Raw genomic sequence first — 22,686 nt, forward strand, 5'->3', positions numbered from 1 at the left:
CTGGTCTCGAGTTCTCTGCCCACGTCTATTTGTAGTATTTCTCCACCCGGAATCCATTTGACAAGATTAATAAAGTGAATCTCAGACAGAAATAAGCTGCTCATTTTGACAGGGATTTATGACCCCCCCCCCCCCCCCGAGGACATCAGTTCAGCCAGTGCTGGACAGGAGTATATATATTTTTTCCTTTAACCTTTGACGCCGGTTCACCTACTGAATTAGAGAGGATTGTGGGTAGACGCTGTATTCTGACCTATTTTAAAGCACATTGTGTTTTTGTTTAGGCAGCTCTGGTGAGGCAGTTTGTTGTAAAGGGCAAAATGCATTGACCAGAAGAGAATATGAAAAATAGGCATTATGCAAACTATGACCCTTGTGTGTTAGCTGAAGTGGATTTTGGGTCACACAGTGAATGGTGCCTGTGGACCTGAGGTAACATGCACCACTGCGCTGAGCTGGGGTCAGAGTCAGGTAATGAATTCATTCTCACCACAGAGGCTGTCTAGTGGGTAGTTATGTGTAGTAAAGGTGTAGTTTGCAATATGGCATTCAATCACCTGGAGACCCTGATCTCCATGCTCTGATTGTTTTGGCCCATAACCAATTTGACCTCCAAGCATCAAGATTGAATTTGAAGGGTAACGATTCTCAAATGATAATTGAATGATATTCATTCACTAAAAAAAAACTGCATTCTGCAGTGAGTAGGGATCAATAAAAACCAACTGCCCAAACGACTGAGGCTGTGACATCAGAGATGCTGGGTAGTGCTGATTCACCCAGTGCTGGTGGAGAGAGAACAAGAGAGCTAGGAATAGCCTGCTGTTGTTATTCAAGAACTCGACTCAGGGCTTTTGGAGAAGGGGTGTGTGACGGAACGGACGGTGAAAGAGAAGTAGAAACGTTGGGAACAGGAACTGCCTGCCACAGGGACAAACCAACAAACACTGGGACATACCACTAGCAGTGGAAGGAGAGGGGATTGGAGAGATTATTTTGCGGTTTAGGCAAGAGGGCATCTAAGGACAGACTAGTGGAGATTTATATGAGAAACTAGTACAGTACTGGACTGGAGGGGCAGCTAGATGGATGAGTAGATAGTTGATGATTGAGTGGACAGATAAATGAGAGGATAGATAGATGTGTCCACCCCTCCTGCTGTGACGAGGACTGCTCTATGTGAGGATGTCACTGTCTGCAGCTCACCCACCACTCTCATTACGCCTCCTGTCAGTCAAAAGGCTGCTCGCGTCAGCCCACCCACTGAAGAAACGTAGACGGACCTGCACTGTCTCCTCTCATTGTAGAGATATTGTGGAGATATTCTGAAGTACACAAGGGAACTCAAGAGAAAACTCTTCAGTTTACAGTAGTACACATGATATTGACATTACATTACATTCAGTTGGTAGTTTTCTGGTCATCATATGTTATGTTATGTTATGTTATGTTAATTTTATTTATAATGCGCCCCCCATCCAACTTTTACATCGGCCCTGGGCGCAGCCCGGGTAAAGGAACAGATAAAGACAAGGACAAGGACAAGGAACACAGAAAGCAAACAGACACAGACGACTTAAACGTACATCTCAAGGGATACAATTCACAACAAATAGGGAGTAGACTTAGGGAACATCATTGACGAAGAGGTGGGATTTTAACTTGGCTCTAAAGGAGTCCAGAGTGGGGGCAGACTTGATGGCGGAAGGGAGCGCGTTCCACAGGGTCGGTGCTATCACCGCAAAGGCACGGTCACCCTTCCTCTTGAGGTTGGTGCGGGGGACCCTCAGGCTGAGTTGGGCGTCGGACCTGAGCCTGGGCCTTGAGGTGGAAGACAGGTCCAGGAGGTCCTTGATGTAGGGTGGGGCGAGACTGTTGAGAGCTTTGTAGACAAAGGTGCAGATCTTGAACTTCACTCTCTTCTTTACTGGGAGCCAGTGAAGGGAGATGAGGACAGGGGAGATGTGGTCCCTCATTTTAGTGCCTGACACCAGCCTGGCAGCGGCATTTTGGACTAGCTGCAGGCGGTAGATGGTCTTATCCGGAAGTCCAGCATAGAGTGAGTTGCAGTAGTCGAGCCTAGATGAAATTAGCATGAGGACGACCCTCCTCAGGTCACTGGGGGTGAGGAAGGACTTGATCTATGATGCGTAGTTGGTAGAAACATGACTTCACGACGGAGCTCACTTGTCGGTTAAGGTTGAGCTCGGAGTCAAAGATGACACCGAGGTTCTTGACATGTGGTCTGACAAGGGTGGACAGGCTTCCCATGTTGGTGCTGAGCTGAGTGATGGCGGTGGTGTTGCCGATGAGGAGGATTTCCTCCTTGCTCTCATTCAGCTGTAGGAAGTTCTGGGCCATCCACTCCTTCACATCGTGGAGGCAGTCCATCAGGCGCTTCAGATCGGCGGGGTCGTCAGTGTTGATTGATAAGTAAAGCTTGGTGTCGTCCGCATAGCAGTGGAATGAGATCTGGTAGCGTTGAGGGATTAGACAGAGGGGGAGCATGTAGAGGGAGAACCAGATGGGACCGAGGATGGAGCCCTGAGGGACCCCACAGGTGAGGTTGGCTTGACTGGAGGAGCTGTCTGCTATGTGGACGGCGTGGGTTCTATTGCTGAGGTAAGACTTGAACCAGGACAAGGCGGTGTCGGTGATGCCAACCTCCTGCTGGAGGCGATTAAAGAGGATGGCGTGGTCTATAGTGTCAAAAACTGTGAAAAACGTCTCTGAAGAAGTTTGAGGCTAGATATCTCAGTACGGTGGTTCAGGGGGTATCACCATTAAACATGACTTCTTCAACTTGTTTCAGATTTCAATGTATGACACATCATTTTAAAGCTTACAATCTACCCTTTCATAATCCGGAAAAAAATGAAAAAAGATTTTGCCCTAGTTGAGGACTTTTTAACCATGCCCTGTCACATATTTCAATTCAACTATTGAATTCAGATTCAATTTATGACACGCCACAAATGGGCATAAGAAATGTCAGATTATTCGGGGATACAGAACCTAAGCAACAAGCTGCACATTTCCTGGAGTCTGCGATGAGGAGGAGGTCGTTCCAAACCTTTAAAAGTGCCGACTCAGTGCTGTGGCCAGGTCTGAAGCCAGACTGAAACTTCTCCAGGATGTTGTTCTGTTGGAGGTAGGGCTGAGGACAGCCTGAGGACAGCCTTTTCCAGGAGCTTGGCCACGACTGGGAGCTTGGAGATGGGTCTGTAGTTACTGAGGTTGGAAGGGTCCAGGTTGGGTTTCTTAAGGAGAGGCTGGACCACTGCTTGTTTGAGGGTGGGCGGAACAATGCCAGTGGCCAGCGAGCTGTTGATTATTGAGAGGATGTGTGGCCCTACCGTGTCGAACACCTCTTTGAGGAGGGGGGTAGGGATGGGGTCCAGAGGCGATGAGGCCGGCTTCAGTGCAGCGGCCATCTTGGATAGGGCTGGTAGAGTGAAAGTGAACATATCAAGTAGTTACTGAGCAAATACTCAAATTGGTAACTATAGTTCATGGTACGATACTTTATCGTGGTCCATGTTCCAGTGTGTGTTTCAAAGTTTACCCAAGTTATGTTTAAGGTACAGGGGTCGGTTGCACCACTTCTTACTAAGTACAAACTAACCCTAGTTATAGCGTATTCATTATTTACTAAATCAAGATTTAGTCACTACTAAACTTGAATGGGTTGCACCAAGCACACTAGTTATGACGTAGAGCTTAGTAACTACTAAATATTTATACATACCCCTAGGGTGGTGTAAGTTATAACTAACTCGTAGCTTACCGTCATTACTTCAGCGGAGATAAAGTAGCCTGAAGCAGGGGAAACCAGCCTATGGAAGATAGCGATTCAGTTCCTGCATTTATTTTGTTTGTACAATAAAAAGACACATGAGCCGTAGTTATGACAAATTAAATTGTTTATTAATACAATGTACTCAATGTTGGCTTGTAGTTCCACGCTTATGGTAGGATTATGTTACGGTGTTTCTGTGGAACTCTGCAGTGAAGGTATCTTAGCAACGTAATGTTGCTAGCGAAGTTTCCCACAGAAGTGGGGAAAAAAACGTCAGATCAGATATATAAACGGGTTATTTTGATAAACTGGACACATTTTGTGAATATATATGGTTACTTTCTCGCCTGAAAACATATTCAAACTTCATAAAATTACATATTAACACTTGTAGAGCCAAATTACAGCTTTTAGCAAATGGCGGCCAAAATGTAGGATTTAAAAACTGAGGGTTTTGCTTTGCTCGCTGATTGGCTAATGTCTTCTTAGTAACAACTAAGTATTTACTAGCTAAGATTGGCAAAAGATTGGCGTGGTGCAACCGAAATGAGTAAACAACTAGTTTGAAACTAGCTAGTAACAACTAGGGGTTTAGTAAGTACTAAAGTAATGACTTACGCCAAATTGGTGCAACCCAAGCCCAGTTGACCTTCAGTATAGGCTATATATACTGTATTTCCTGTACTATTACTATAGCTTTATACATGTATTTTTGATTTTTATTATGACAAAAAAAATTGCTTTGAGTTGCATTCATGTACGAAAGGCGCTATATAAATAAAGTTTCACTTCACTTCACTATTGTTAGGTTTTGATTGATTGATTGAAAACTTTTTGATTGATTGATTGAAAACTTTATTAGAAGATTTGCAGAAGTAGGTACATGAAAGTACATATTACATACAAGGTCAACTAAAATGATAAAAACCCAAGAAAGCCACTGGCTTATTTCAATTGGGGTCCTTGATTTTCTTATAATTTCTATAATTTGTATGTTGAATTGGACAATAACAGATGCAAACTTTGACCCCAGTCCCTAAAGCTTAACCCAGTGACCAGGTAGAAAACACAACAACAGAGTGATGGTTCATGCAGTCGGTCTACATTAAACAGCTTTTCCTATTTACACCCCCCTTTCTAACTCATGCCTTGCCAGACACATTCCTCCCTCCCTTGCTCCCTTCCATCTCCTAATATCTCCTCATCCTCTCCCTGCATTATGACTTTCCAGCAAGCTCATTTCATTTGTGTGCTAATTAACAGGGTTGACCTCAATTAAAACAGTAATTACACCACTACGATTGGAAAAGCCAGTCTGGGACTGAGACACATCACACCAAGCAGGACGGAACACGGAACACAGAACCCTAACCCCAGAGGCAGACACAATACTGTATGTGCAGTACTGTATGTGCCCCGGAACTATGCTACGGTATAACCATCTCCTGTTGTTGTTGTTGTTGTTGTTGGTGTTGTTGTTGTTGTTGTTGTTGTTGTTGTTGTCGTCGTCACTGTTGTTCTTGTTGTTGTCGCTGTTGTTGTTGTTGTTGTTGTTGTTGTTGTCGCTGTTGTTGTTGTTGTTGTTGTTGTTGTTGTCGTCGTCGCTGTTGTCATGTAGTTAATCATTAGTTACTCTCTTGTGTGCTGTGGTACTTTGATTAGTAATCATGCAAATATTGCTAATCAAAGATCTTGAGAGTCAATTAATTGTTGTTGTCAGTGTTGTTGGTGTTGTTGTTGTTGTTGGTGTTGTTGTTGGTGTTGTTGTTGTTGTTGTTGTTGTCGTCGTCGCTGTTGTTGTCGCTGTTTTTGTCGCTGTTGTTGTCGTCGTCGCTGTTGTCATGTAGTTAATCTTTAGTTACTCTCTTGTGTGCTGTGGTACTTTGATTAGTAATCATGCAAATATTGCTAATCAAAGATCTTGAGAGTCAATTAATGCGGCACGAAACGATTGCCTACTGGGTCACAGCTTCTTCCAGAGACAGCTGTGCTTGTTGCATCCAGGCAGTTGAAAGCACAGTGGTGTTATGATGAAAATACAATTGTATACGACATGTAGTTCCCCCCTGATGGACTGGTAGCACACAGCCTAGCAGACAGCAAAGAGAGAGAGAGAGAGAGAGAGAGAGCGAGAGAGAGAGAGAGAGAGAGAGAGAGAGAGAGAGAGAGAGAGAGAGAGAGAGAGAGAGAGAGAGAGAGAGAGAGAGAGAGAGAGAGAGATAGAGTGACGTGGATGAGACAGAATGGACTTCTGGTCCTGTTAGCATCCCCTTTGGGTTAGTACTCAGACTAGGCCTCATCCCCCAACATTCATCTAATCTGAGTTCACTGTACATGAACACTGAGTGTTTCAGTGAAGATAATTTGCTGCAGTGGATGCCGACCTATGTTTTGCCCTCTTCAAATTCAATGAATGTATTTGGACTCTGGGTTTCTGGACTATAACAACCAATTATCACTAGGCGGTGGTCCACTAAGTGGATGATTGTATTAATTTCACCATTAGAGCATAAATGCAGATAAAATCAGCAAATGACAGAGCATTTGCGTAATGCGTACCAGCGTAATGTATCTATCCTCCAAAAAATACACAATCCATCACAAAAGCAAAATAATAAACAAGATTAAGTCTCACCAGGGCCATATTCCACAAAGCTCGATAAAGTTCTAAGCCTCGATAAAGTTCTAAGCCTCGAAAATGTTAGCTTGCTTTCGGTGCCATCAATGTGGCTCAAATAATTCGCTGCTTGGTTGAGCTCCTTCTGAGTCAGATATAATTAGCCTGGTCCCGACCAGGCTAAAACACAGGCTATAGTCATCCGTGCGTCAAAAAAGGCTCACAGGCGGAAACTAAACCCTGAACGAAAGTTCCTCATGTGTCTTTTAGGAAATATTTAGTTCCCACTTCACACGAGATAGATAGATTAGATAGTTTGATTAGATAGTTTGACTGTGTGATAGATAGATAATTTGATATTTTGAAAGTGTGATCGATCGATAGATAGTTTGATTGTGTGATAGATAACTTGATATTTTGAAAGTGTGATAGATAGATCGATAAAGAAAAGAGTGTAAAAAAAAAAAGAAGTAATTGTCTCAACTTGCATTGCTGTCATCACAGCGGTCTGGTTGGCGTAGTGGTTAAGGCTGCGGACTCGAGTTCCAAAGGTTGCGGGTTCGAGACTTGACTAAGTCATTCATTTTTTTTTTTTTTACATTTAACCGAAGATTTCATGCAAAGGTTTCAAACACCATTGTAATCGTGTCAGTTCTTGTAAATTAGCCTGCACCATAATTTTATAGCCTACAATACTTTTTTAGATGAGATTTTAGATTAGATTCAGACAACGAAATGCAGTAAAAAGTGCGCCTGAAGAGGGATTTGAACCACCGATATAAAATGACGAACAAATCCTATGGCAGCGGTCGATACCACTAGGCCATTGTGGCGATATGACGGTTTGTAGCCTGCTGCTCATATCACCACAGTAGTAAATATTCATTTATTAAAATATGAACATATAACAATAACTGGGGCTAGTATGACCAACGCATTTAATCGGTCAGCAATTTCTTGCCAAACCATTTCCCTCGCCTTGTTAATTGCGGCAGTATTGCACTATTTTACATCTTATTTTTCCGTCTTCATAAAAAATCAATAATTCGGAATGCTGCGCAAATGTAGTACCCCTGCAGAGTGGAGTATCTTCATTTCGACAGATCGACTCTTCTGGGCTGCGTATGTCTGCGTGCACGCGCCCATATCGAAGATTTGTAAGCCTGTCTTCTGTGAACACTGATGACACAAGGCTGATCCTCATTCGAGGAATCACCTGAGGCTTGAATACCAATCTCGAGGTCCCTGAGCGCTGCATTTAATTATAGCGCCGCTATATTAAGCCACCGTTAGTGGAATATGGCCCAGTTCAGTCCGTGTGAAGTTGTGATGGAACCATAGAAACATCCGTCATCTGTAAACAACATAATGTCTGGATTAATACAACTCTATCGGAAAAAAAATACTTCATAAAAACTCTCACTTAATTGGAGAAAACTGGCGGCCTGTTAAGTAGAAGTGTTTGCTAGTTACTAACACATTTATATTTGACCTTTATTTAACCAGATAAAATCAATTGAGAACAAATTCTCATTTTCAATGAAGATCTGGCCAAGAGGACCGGCAAGAATAAAAACAAACATAACAGAAATACTCGTGAACACATACATACAAACATACATACATACATACATACATACATACATACAATACATACATACAATACATGACAACGGCAAAGACAGTGAAGATAAATAAAGGAAAACAAATAGAAACAAAATCAATGTGGGGGGTGGGAGGCAATCAGCAGGAACAACAGTCAACTATGACCTGCTGAAGTTTATTTTTGAAAGTGATGAGTGATGTGATGCTGTGAGTCTGAGTTGTTCTGTAAGGTTCTGTAAGGTGTGAGTGTGAGTGGTTCTGTAAGGTTCTGTAAGGTGTGAGTCTGAGTTCTGTAAGGTTCTGTAAGGTGTGAGTCTGAGTTCTGTAAGGTTCTGTAAGGTGTGAGTGTGAGTGGTTCTGTCAGGTGGTCCAATCGCTTGCTGCCGCAAAACTAAAGGAATTGCGGCCGAAAACAGTGCAGCTTTTGGGATGGTGAGTTTGATGAGATCCCCAGACCTTGAGTGATAACTGTTGCCATTGCGGCAGGTGGAAACATTGAAATCAACAGCAATGGATATGTTTTGAATGACCAGATAAAAATGAGGACTGTTACAGCATTGAGTTTTAGAATAATAATACTAATTCATTGTATTTATATAGCGCTTTTCCCGGGCTCTAAGACGCTGACAATATGGGAAAAACAGAAAACACAGAAACAGACGCGGCAGGTGGAAACATTGAAATCAACAGCAATGGATATGTTTTGAATGACCAGATACAAATGAGGACTGTTACAGCATTGAGTTTTAGAATAATAATAATAATTCATTGTATTTATATAGCGCTTTTCCGGGGCTCTAAGACGCTGACAATATGGGAAAAACAAAAAACACAGAAACAACAAGCAACAGACACAGAGTTAACAAACAGGGTACAATTAACACAGCAATGTCCAGGGGGGGAGGGGAGTGAGGTGGCAGGGTTAGGGGAGATGGTTAAGGGTAGGGGAGGTTGTATGCATGTGAGAACAGGTAGGTTTTGAGGTGGGATTTAAAAGTGGAGAGTGAGGGTGAGTCACTGTTAGGGCTTTCACACCGGCAAAGAACCGTGCCGGTTCGCGTTCGCAAACCAAGTCTGGAACCGGCCGGCGCGTTCAGACCGAAACTCAATTGGTTCGGAACCTGAAAAGTTGGTTCGCAGCGGGCACCAAAAAATAGTGGTTCTCAAGCGCGAACCAAAACGTAGAACAGTCACGTCGTCAGTGGGTGTGTCATATTCTAGGCTGCAGAGACCAGCAAGGAGGAAGTAGACAAAATCTAATCTAATCCATATCTAATCATTAGTGATCAAAAACAATATCAAAAGTGTCATTATTCTCTTTATCTTCCTCACATGCTCAGCAAACACACACACGCGCGCGGACATGCGCGAACGCGAATTTCGTAAGCCATTTCTATTCCAGTAACGGAGCAGCTGATTAGTAAAAGAACGCATATAGAAAGTGTCTTTTGTTTTGTTTCACAGAAAATAGTGTTTATTTCAGAAACTGTAGTGGAAGATATTATCCTCTTTTCCAGTGAAGTAGCCGCCATCTAGTTGTGAAATGTTTGTTTATCCCGCCCCTTCATCACCCAGCGTTGATGACGCGGATGGTTCAGGTTACACTGGTATGAACACGGGCTCGTTCGCCAGACAGCACCAAGGTTCGGAGAAGAATAGTAGAGACTAGAGAAGATAGTCTAATAGACTATATTATAGTCTAATAAATAGTTTTTGTAATAACCTATCCCTTTTTTTTTTTTTTTTTTTACTATTCATACAATGTTATGGTTCATCTATATTCATCAAGGTCATTGAAACGTCCCATAAGTGGTTCAGTGCATATCACTTCTCTCTCCCTCTCTCCTTTTGTTCTGTCTATCTAATAACAGCTGACTGATGGATTACGGCCCATAAAAGGAGATCTGTAAGAGTTAGGGTTAGTCTGTAAGTCCCTTTTAAGCCCATTTGCTCTGCCTATTTTTCTACATAAACATAAGCACATGCATTAGGTCAATGTCACATGAAGCTTATGTATTAAGACATGGATCCCCATCAAATGTGTTGAGACGAGACCTCCTACAGGCAGGGGACGAGACCTCCTACAGTCAGGGGTTGTATTTCTACAATCAGGGGTTGTGTTTGGGATCTCTGTGCCCAAAACCTATTGTTGTTCTATGAGCATTTTGACCAAACCCCTCCCCCCAAACCCCTCCCCCCAATTTGACACCTACCCACAACAATTATTTTCTCCTACCCAAATGTATCAGAAACACTTCACCCTAAAATGTATTACCCTATAGAAGACCAACATAATGATTCTATATGAAAAGTTAATGTTTTCATTAACATTCTCTCACAGCTGTGTGTCCCTGTTCACTTCCAACGCCGACGTCAATGTCAATGTGAACCAAATACAGCTCTGCAATAGAAGTCACCAAAATAGTATCATATACTGTAGCTAGATGCCTCTATAGCATCATATAGCTAGATGCCTCTATAGCATCATATAGCTAGATGCCTCTATAGCAGGGGTCGGCAATAGGGGGCCCGCGGGCCATTGCTGGCCCATCACCAATAATATTTGGCCCAGCAGATTATTTAGAGAATCCATTATTTTATTTTATTTTCTTCTTCTTTCTTTTTTTTTTACAATATCGGACCGGCAGTCCCACATATAGGGCCTATAATGTCCGAATAGAGAATCTACCTCCACCTGAATAATGCTTATTGTACTTTTATCCATCTTGAGAGTGAATGACACAGGGACAGACAATCAGGCAGCGGGGTGCACCGAAGCGCACTGACGCTGAACCCCTCATGGTGAATCATAAGTAGGTGGACAAGGCGTGGTGCTGAAATAGCCGACATGCGGTGTGTGGTTTGAAAAAAATAACACCAGCTCAGTAAATCATTCAAACGTAATGTTATGTGACTGCAACACACATATGAACAGTAACAAAGCGGTGGTGGTGCATAGGCCTATGCTCCTGAAACGACAGAGCAAACACGCTATTAGGGATAATCATTACAATGAGCCATTCATTAAAAATATACAAAATACAATTAGGTTATTAAATACAATAACGACAGGCTTGGTACTCACTTAATGTGAAAAGTGGCATCTCCCATCGGTCACTATTTGCTTGATATCTGGTGATATGGACGTCACTTTAATCCGGCAGTTCTCAAGGTTTTATGCGTCAATCGATTCCTCTCGTGCGTCTATATCACATTCATTGACAAAAAGGACGACTCGCATGTATAGAAAGGGAACATGAGCACAGAAAATGTGAGTCTCACAACGGCTTTGCATTGATGAAACCAGGTAGGATGAACGTATAGTTCGCTGTCCATTCCTCTTTAAATGCCCTGTTTCCACCGTCAACTTTCCTCTTTAGACCTTTGGAGAGTGACATTATGTTTCTCTTGCTAGCTAGCAGGTTAAATGTTTAGCTAACTTCACCCGACACGCAAACAACCAATCCAATAATAATGTGACCTTGTCTGGGCGGAGGGGGGAATAATTATCAGAATAAAAGTATGTAAAATAATTATTAGAATAAGTTAGGCTGCGCTACATCGTCAGTCCACACATTTATTATTCAAAACTATGGAAGAGGGTGAAACTACGTTTCAGCGTTGTTGAGAATCACAACACAAACTCGCTAGTCAAGCCAAAATACTGCAACGTAATGGATTGGACTGCTACCTAGTTAACTAGAACACTACTTTACATTGTTAGCAGGCTCACAAAACAAGCTGTGTTAGTTGACTAGCGATGTGTACATCTCTCGAAAGAAAAGTCAAAGCATTAGAATGTGTCACATTTTTAAACAATCAATTACTTAAATTAGCCTTTGATTAGGTTCGGGCCCGCCATCTAGTGGCTAATTTTTTTGGGGCCCGAAGCCAAACTTAATTGCCGACCCCTGCTCTATAGCATCATATAGCTAGATGCCTCTATAGCATCATAAAGCTAGATGCCTCTATGCAGGGGTCACCAACCTTTTTGAAACTGAGAGCTACTTCATGGGTACTGAGTCATACGAAGGGCTACCAGTTTGATACGCTCTTCTGAAATAACACATTTGCTCAGTTTGCCTTTAGTTATATATTATTAATAATGATTAATGATACTCATCTATGTGAAGACACTGATCACGTTAATGATTTCTCACAATAATTCTCAAAAATGACAACAAGGTGGGAAACAGATATCAATATTCAGCACTTTATCTCTATTAATCTCAGTAATTGTTACATTTTCAGATGATCACTTACATCACTACATTTCATAGGAAAAATTACCCATTTTCACTAGCCACTGACAAACCCTTTTAAGAAATCATGAACTATGTTGCACCATGTTTCAAAAAGTTATAAATTATGTAATGTTAAAGAAAAATCAACTTACATATTTTTAAATACATCTTGTCACATTTTGAACTAATGACCAAATCTGCTGCATTTTTAACAAATTATAACTGTTACATGTCATGAACACACTTTTAAATTGAACACAATTCTTCAATATTTTAATTAAACTTTGCCATGGCACTGCCATGTTGCCACTGACAACATCTGGTATCTGTTTCTTTGTTAGTGGGAAGACTGGCATTGCATGCTGTTCACCAGTATATTGTAATCTGGTGTGTAACTTGACACTGCAACTGTGAGTGAGTCTTTCAGATGTGCATCAGTGAGGCGTGTTCTGTGTTTGTTCTTGATGAAGTTCATGTCAGAAAACGCTGATTCACAGAGATAGGTTGAACCAAACAGGCTGGCAACCTTCATAGCTGCTGTGCATACACCACTGTACTTCTCTGTATCAACAAGGCACCAAAAGTTTGGTGCAGCCTGGTGGGCTTTGAGGTGGAGGTCATTTTGCAATGTTATGATTTCAATCTCCACCTGTCCAGCATCCAAGTTGAACGTTGCACTTAGTTGCTCAGCACAGCATGTTGTGTCCACATTCATGAAAGGATTGGAAATGAATGACACACATGGCTCAAGCTGATGAAGGTCACAAAACCTATTCTCAAACTCTTGCCCAAGTCTGTTTATGACTTCACAGTACTTTTCTGCAACTTTGTCAAATGTCTCAGATGCAGAAGCATTGTCTTTCAGCACCGACTGCACAGAGGGAAAGTGCAGCACCTTCTTTCTCTGTATATCCACAGAAAAAACGTTCATCTTGGCTTTAAATGCATTTAAAGCACTTATCATATCAACAACAGTCTTACCTTTGCCTTGCAGCTCGCAGTTCAAGTTGTTTAGTTTCCCAGTAATGTCTGTCAAAAATGCAAGGTCAAGTGTCCACTCTGTGTCCTCTAGCAGTGAGACATCTTCGCCTTTGGACTGCATGAACGCTTTGATTTCACCCAAAAGTGACAAAAAACGACGTAAAACTCGTCCTCTGCTGAGCCATCGGATTTCTGTGTGTAGCAGCAGGTCACCATATTCAGCTGACATCTCCTCCAATAGCACCTTGAAAATCCTGCGCTGCTTTGCTTTGGAACGGATGTTGTTTATGATTTTCACAACGGGAGTCATCACGTGCTCAAAGCCGATCACTTTTGCACATAACGCCTGCTGGTGAATAATGCAGTGGTAATGCAGAAATGTTGGGAAGTCTGGGTCACCTTTACAGTGAGCGATGAAACCTGTATGTCGGCCGATCATAGCAGGAGCCCCGTCTGTAGTCACCGCTACCAGCTTTTCCAACGGTATCTTTTTCTGCACGAAAAACTCCTTCACCGTCTTATAAATGTCAACTCCCCTCGTAGTTGTCTTTAAGGGCAGTAGTGTCAGGAGTTCTTCTCTTGTGGAGAAATCTTCAAACACCATCCGGATGAAAACCGACAGCTGCGCTGTACTGCTGCTGTCCACGGACTCGTCGCACTGGATGCTAAACCAGCTGCACTTAGCCAGATCCTGGTCCAGCTGATCGGCCAAGTTACCAGACATAGCTGACACTCGTCTAGCCATCGTAGATGCCCCCAGTTGGACGTCGGAGAGAGCGGAGATTAGATCGGTTACATTTTTCTCATCGTTTAGTACAGTGTTAGCAATTATAAGCATTGCTTCTTTGACAACTTCTCCGTCTGAAAATGCCTTCTTCTTCTTGATCAGAAAATGTGTAGCTCTAAACGAGGCTTCGGTTGCTTTTTGTGACTTTTTCGCCGGCCTCGTGAAAAAAGACTGTTGCTTACCCAAAGCTGCCTTTAGCTCGCGGGCTTTTTCTGCCCGTAGTGCGGTCCCTGGTGGGTAGTTAGCATGGTAGCTTTTGTGACAGGTAGTGAAGTGTCTCTCCACATTGTGCCGCTTTGCCGTGGCCACAGTCGCCCCACAAATGAGACACACGCAGGTTTCTTTCACAGTCGTAAAAAGGAACTCCTCCTCCCAATCGTTGTGAAAGTGATACGTTTTCTTTCTTTTTCTGCCATGTTTTTGGGGTACTAAACTGCATTAAGCGCCCACCTTCGCTGCGCCCGCCAACTTACTCTCCACTTGTCGCGCACAATACTGACGTTAGAACTAGAGTAGGTCAGAGTTCACCTATCTAAACTTATGTATAATAAACATATTTTTAAGATATTGTCATTTTTAAATCTATATGAATGCAAGTGTGATTAAAAAAGAATAGCAACAGAATCAAATATATATAAATTATAGAATACATATATATATTATTTTATTTTAGACGCAGCTCACTAGACGCTATTTTTAGAACAGGCCTGCGGGCGACTCAAGTGGTCTTTGGGGGCGACCTGGTGCCCGCGGGCACCGTGTTGGTGACCCCTGCGAGTCTATAGCATCATAGCTAGATGCCTCTATAGCAGTGGTCTTCAACCGGGGGTCTGCGACCCCTAGGGGGTCCGCAGAGGTACTGCAGGGGGTCCGCCAATTTCTGTCATAATAATTGACAACTTTCACCAAAATAATCAGTGAGAATTAAAAAATATAACAAAAATGATATTGAGTAAGGTACAAGCATTAATAGGCAATAATAAGCTACTTTTGACAAAAACAATTTACAAAATAAATGATGCCCATGATTCTAGAGTCTAACATAACGTCAGCTGGAGAAAAAAAAACACACCTGTCTAGCAAGCTAGGTGTTGGCTAAAACGCTGCAGTTCGGTCTTCATTGCGAAATTAACGTTAATTAATAACTAGCATAACGTTTCTAATTTAGTTACTAGTTTGATAATAACAAACCCGCCTCTTTGCTTCTCTATGCGCCGCTATAGGAGAGGAACACAATGTGCTCCTTTACCATTCCGAGGTCATATGGCTTTCACGTGGATCAGTATTGGCGCGCGTCTTTGAATTACGCACAGCTATCCTCGAGATTCTGGTTGGCCAAAACCGCGCGGAGCTGGCTGCGCATTTCAATGCACCCTCGCCTGATGTGAAATGCGCAATTGTTGATCACTTGGAGGCACTCGAAAGTCAATTTGAGAAGTACTTTTCTGAGACCGAGTCTTGGAGAAAGCACAAGACATGGATACGGTTATCATTCAAAGACAATGCATCCGACGGCTCAAACCTGACAGCCGCTGAGGAAGATCAGCTGATCGACCTAACCACAGACAGTACACACAAGAATGTGTACGAGTCACAGCCTCTCACCCAGTTCTGGATCCATTGCCAGAAATACTTCCCCCAACTGACAGCAAAGGCCATGGTGAGCCTCTTGCCTTTTGCAACAACGTATCTTTGTGAAAGAGGATTCTCCTCCCTCACCTACCTGAAGAGCAAATACAGTTCCAGACTGCAGCCTGAGGATGACATGATGCTCTGCCTGACAACCTCCACCCAGGAGGTAGGCATACCTTGCTTCCTGAAGCTAAAAGTTTCATTGTTGAAAAATAATAATAATAGAAAATACAAGCCTCATCAAGTACAACAACAACAACAAAAACAATAATAATAATAATAACCAATCATAATTATGCATGAACGTTTTATCAATCATAAACACATATAGGCTAATAACCCAGTATATAAATAGGTTAATATGGTGAAATAAAAGGTGAATGAAGTAAATATAAAAGTTATTATAGGCTTTAAAATGTGAGACATTTAAAAATATATATTACATGTGGGGGTCCCTGTTCTGTTTGTCTCTCATCCAAGGGGTCCTTGGGTTGAAAAAGGTTGAAGACCCCTGCTCTATAGCATAATATAGCTAGATGCCTCTATAGCAGTGGCGGCTGGTGCTAAACATTTTGGGTGGGGCACAGCAGTGTTTCCTCCAGGATTTTTCACATTAGTGGCGGGGGGTCCTCTTTTCGCACGAATTTTTCCGCGTGCACGCGCATAAAACGCGCACTGGCGCTCAAAACAAAGACGTAATTTCACTTTACCCACGCAATACCCACTTAAACATGTGTGAGGATACGTAACAGCGTTTTGTGACAGAACTTTCACTTTCATTCATGAAATTCACCCCGTCTGTGTTACGAAGCACTTGAATTTTGGACCATTGCGACTGACTATAGCTCATATACCATCAAAGGGGGGAGATGCGACATGAAATATGTCAGAATGCAGCAATATCATGCACAGATCAGCCTTATAACATGTCATGTTATATATATATATATATATATATATATATATATATATATATATATAATGTTAGACAGGGAGCGCAGATGTATGTTTATGAACGATATGAGGCTGGGAGGGAAAAATCACAGCATACCCGCTAGAAAAAACTAGACTACACCACTGAAGTAGGCCTATGAGAGTACACGCACAAAACCGGCTAACGTTACTCATTAACTGTTTACACAAGTACAATCACAGTGTGACAGTCCGATGGAGCATTCGGTAAACAACAACAGCAAGGTAATGCTATCAGTTGAGTTAAAGAAAAACAGCTCTTACCTTTGAGGACACCAACATGAGCCCTGCTTACCCGTACCTCCGCCGTTCTGTTCGTGGTGATTTTAGAGGCAATAGATTATTTTTGCCCCGCGCATATTGCTATGAATAGTTCGAAGCTAGGTGCTTGCACGTTAGGTGCGAGGCTGCTCGGTTAACCCATTAGCGGGAACATTATTAGTTGCACAAAATAGGCTGATTTAATTGACCATGAACATCAGAGACAGACATTACGAATGTTCATTTAAAATACTCCGGAAGCCCGGAAGTCCGGAAGCCCGGAAGTCGGAAGTCCTCAGCATAATGCATTGTCTGCTATTACAACCGGATATTCAGGACGCAACTTTTTGCGCCCCGGCCGAGAAATAGAGACAGCCAATTGGAGCGCTGCTACAGCTCACGTGTAAGCGAAAAGTATTTGGCCTGCGATAGACTTGCATTCGATCGGCGACCCGACTCCTCCCCCTATGTATTTTAACAGTGAATTTTACACACACACAGATAACATTTTTATTGTATTGGAGGATTTTTAATGAATGCTGATAGGCGCTGACAGAATATCAGCCGCATTTTGTGAATAAACAATGTTTATTTTTTTTAAAAACTTTTACAAATCGCAACTAGGAAGTGAAGGTGGGGGCGGCGCCCCAGCTCCCTCTATCGGCCAGCCGCCACTGCTCTATAGTAACGTGTAGCTAGCGGTTGGGAGGTAATTGTCTTTGTCCACTGTTCTTATGGAGAGGAAGGGGATATTGTATATTAAGGCTTCTCTCCTGTTTTAATGAGTTTGTAGAAATCTGTGATTAGCATTGGAAAGTGGCAGGCTCCAGATGTTACTAGGTGTACCTCATTAGCATGCCCAAGGGGAATGGAGATGATGGTGGTTCCAGTCAGTTTGCAGCAGTAGGCTAACCTCAGTGTGTCCTTAAGCCACTTGCTAACTATCCTTAGCCTTAAGGGTAATGAACGCTTTAGTAATATGTAAAACCTGCAATTAGCAGTTGGCTGGTAACCCTGTGTCACATGCTAACTTTCCTTTATAAGCCCTTGTGAAACTGGGAGATGGGACAATAGTGGATTGTCAGTAGCTACACAGTTAGTAGCAGAAGGCGAAATGCTACTGGATATTTATGCTTACAGGATATTGGAGAGTCGTATAGCTTCAGAAGCGGTGACTAGCAACGGCCTGCTAACTCCCACTCTGTCTGCTGGCCACATGCTGTGTTCCAGTAAACCCATGAAGACTGGGAGAAGATTAAGACCATGGTTGGTGCTACCATTAGCATTGTCAACGCAACATAGGATGTCAACACATAAAGCGGTCGACACACAAAGCCTTATTAAAGATCTCCCTCATCCTGGCACACACACACACACACACACACACACACACACACGACAGCCAAATAACCAAGCATCGGAGGTCTTTCCTTCATTCTAGATCTACATCTAATGCAATCACATACATACACCTCCTGTTCTCTATTGAAATGGCAATCGACCATCCGCCCCCAGTGCTCCTGAAGCTGCTATGCCTGTTAGGATGCGACGGTCGTGCCTTTCTGGGTTCAGACCTGTGACAGGAGAGGTCATGGACCTGTGACAGGAGAGGCTGAGGACTGACCTGCTGTCCGCTGCTCCCAATCTGGGAGGGATGGAGAGATGGTTTTGGTGGAGGGATGGAACGGATGGGCAAAGTTGTTGTTTTTGGGTGTGTGTGTTTCTTGCATCTACAGCTGATCCTGACCCCTCTGGTCTTCTCTGGGAGGATCACATCTGGTGTGTTCAGCTCCCATCTGCCCCGGCGTTGGACTGGAGGCTTAGTGGAGGAACGCATACATGGATACATGCTGCTGCTCTCACACACACACGCGCACACACACACACACACACACGCATAGACACACACGCATAGACACACACGCACACACACACACGCATAGACACACACGCATAGACACACACGCATAGACACACACGCACACACACATACATGCACACACACATGCATAGACACACACGCATAGACACACACGCATAGACACACACGCACACACACACCCATAGACACACACCCATAGACACACACGCATAGACACACACCCATAGACACACACCCATAGACACACACCCATAGACACACACCCATAGACACACACCCATAGACACACACGCATAGACACACACCCTTACACACACCCATAGACACACACCCATACACACACGCGCACACACACATACGTACGGATACATCACATACATTATTTTCATACATTACCGACACAGGCATACACTAGCCTGACCCCTCTGGTCTTCTCTGGGAGGATCACATCTGGTGTGTTCAGCTCCCATCTGCCCCGGCGTTGGACTGGAGGCTTAGTGGAGGAACGCATACATGGATACATGCTGCTGCTCTCACACACACACGCACACACACACACACACACGCACACACGCATAGACACACACGCATAGACACACACGCACACACACACACGCATAGACACACACGCATAGACACACACGCATAGACACACACGCACACACACACACACATAGACACACACGCACACACACACACACACATGCATAGACACACACGCATAGACACACACGCATAGACACACGCACACACACACGCATAGACACACACGCACACACACACGCATAGACACACACTCATAGACACACACGCATACACCTCCTAGGTTCTGGGCCCTGGACAGTCTGGACGGATTGATGGCAGCTGCTGGACTGAAAAAATCAGGTGTAGTGCTGAGGCACAAATATGTACATTTCTAGCCTGCAAACTGCGACACTTTAAATGAATGTGCAATAACACTATGTGCAATATGACAACCCTAGTCGTCTATCTGTACAGTATAGTATAGTGGATAGTGTACATAGCCTTTATTTATGTAAACCAGCTCCTTCCCTTCTTGTGTTTTTGTTGTTGTTTTTTTGTTGTTTTTTTTCTTTCCTAGCACCAGGGGAGCCACCCCTCCTAAAATTTCGTTGTTTGGTACCTGTACTATAGCAATGACAATAAAGACCATTCATTCATTCATACACACACACCCATAGACACACACCCATAGACACACACCCATAGACACACACTCATAGACACACACGCATAGACACACACCCATAGACTCACACCCATACACACACACTCATAGACACACACGCATACACACACACCCATAGACACACACGCATAGACACACACCCATAGACACACCCATAGACACACACCCATAGACACACACCCATAGACACACACCCATACACACACACCCATACACACACACCCATAGACACACACGCATAGACACACACCCATACACACACGCGCACACACACATACGTACGGATACATCACATACATTATTTTCATACATTACCGACACAGGCATACACTAGCCGCAGAGCACCTTGGGGCAATTCAACAGGGTCCCACGGGTCCTTGAAATCCTTGAAAGTTTGTGAATTTGAGAGAAAAAAAATCAAGGCCTTAAAAGTTTTTGAAAATCGACATGGGTCATTGAAAGTGCTTGAATTCCCCTCTCTCTCTCTCTCTCTCTCTCTCTCTCTCTCTCTCTCTCTCTCTCTCTCTCTCTCCAAAAAAAGAAATATAGGTAACATGTAGAAGGGAATAAAACAACCATACTAAGGTTAATTAGTTAGCTAGATTTTAAACCGACATAACGCCGTTAGATTTGAAAACCGTTCGTGGTCATTCCTATTATATAAATTCTCATCTAGATTTGTCTCAAACTACACCGTGTTGGGCCCTTGAATTTGAAGGAATTGAGTCTTGAAAGTCCTTGTAAGAAGCTTGAATGTGATGTTTCAGAAGATGTTTCAGAAGGTGTTTCAGAAGGTGTGGAACCCTGGTTCTGCCACATCATCTCCTCTGGTCAGCTGGTCTCAGAGTTACAGAACGCAGGGGAGGAGGAACTGACCCGTAACCATGACGATGGCGTTTCCATAACCTTGTACCACTGAGAATAGATTGGCCGCTCTTCTCTTGATAAGCCCTGAGGCATCAAGTTTTTGTTAGGGTTAGGGTTAGTGTAATAAGTGGTCATTGACCGCGAGCACCTTGTGCGTCCATGTGCACCGCAAACACAATCATGTTGACGAGGGCTGTAGATGTCTGGATCATAAGTCAGTTCAGACCACGGGACCACACAGCTGCAGGGGAATAAGCCTCCATCATTATCATTAGCGACCCGGGCAGATTACAGAGCCAATGTGACTTCTATTTGTGAATAACATTTGTTTGTTTATATTTCACTGTGCCCTGACATGACTGTGTGTGTGTGTGTGTGTGTGTGTGTGTGTGTGTGTGTGTGTGTGTGTTGCCTAGTCACAAGTGTGTGGGACTGTTCTGTTCATGTCTATGCATTTTGATTAGTTTTTTTTTTCTGAGTGGGGCAATCCCACTGGTATGTTTCATTGTATTGGATAGTGAGAGTGAAGATCAGACAGGAAGGTAAGGAGGAGAGAGCATGTCAGCAGGGAATGGGGCGGATTCGAACCCATGCCGACTGTGTGCACTGTAGACCGCGGTGCTAGGCCCCTGGACCACTCCAGCCCACTAGCCTGTACTTAATGACACTGATAGAAGTTGCCACAGGGGCGCTTAGGTGGCGTAGACTAGAGGACTAAGCATTGACCATGTAACCGCAGGGTTCCCGGCTCGATTCTGGCCGCGGACATATCCTGCATGTCATCCCTTCTCTCTCTCTCTCACCCATCTTTCCTGTCAAATCTCTACTATCTCTATCACAATAACAAATAAAAATATGAGTGGGACTGCCCCACAGTCTTATTTTCTCTATTAGTAGTCCCCCCCCCCCACCTCCCAATATAACTTAAAAAAAAAAAAAAATTGCCACAGAAGACTTGAATCTAGAATAAGTATCGACTCCAATTTAGTAATACTGTCAATAATGTAATGAATGGAGTATATATACTGTATATATGTGTATATCAGGGTTTCCGTTAGAAAAAATTGCCGCCGGACATCGTGTCCGGGAAGATTTCGATTTACCGGACAAACGTGATATATTCCGGACATATTAAAATATAATAAAAATATTTTTTTTTTAAATTATTTTATTTTTTTTCCAAATCTAATATAGCTGTTTGTCGCGGTGATTACTGTTGTGTAGCGGCCTATATATGCCATTTAATGTCTATTTCTCATCCGATACGATTAGATGCGAGCTATATAATATATAATAATATAACATGATTCGCATGCGCGCTATATGTCCAGCGCTGAACGGGCGCCTCTGGGAACTGAACAGACAGCATCGATCAATGAACGGACTCCACATTACGTTAACTGAAGTTTGTTAAATTGTTTGGGATTAATGTGAGTTTTCTATTTTCTCTTTCCAGTTTGACCCTTTTTTTTAACAATAAAACAACGTCATTTCTATAACCAGGTCTCGCTGGTTGGGAACGCATTTCGTTTAGCTGATATGTTACGCAACCGAACAGCTTCGGGAAAACGAGTAGCAGCGCACATAGTAGTGAGCAAATACTGACTTCCACTTTTAGTCCTAGGCAAAGGTCCAACACAATCAATTATTACACGTTCAAATGGCTCCCCTATAGCAGGAATGGGATGCAATGGTGCGGGTGGAATGGATTGATTAGGCTTACCCGCCATCTGACAAGTATGGCAACAGCGGCAGTGCTTGGCAACATCCGCCTTCAGTCCGGGCCAAAAGAAATGTTTCAATATCAGCTGATAAGTTTTAGTTATACC

This window comes from Nansenia antarctica, assembly GCF_963989245.1.
Source record: "Nansenia antarctica genome assembly, chromosome: 4".
Lineage (NCBI taxonomy): Eukaryota > Metazoa > Chordata > Actinopteri > Argentiniformes > Microstomatidae > Nansenia > Nansenia antarctica.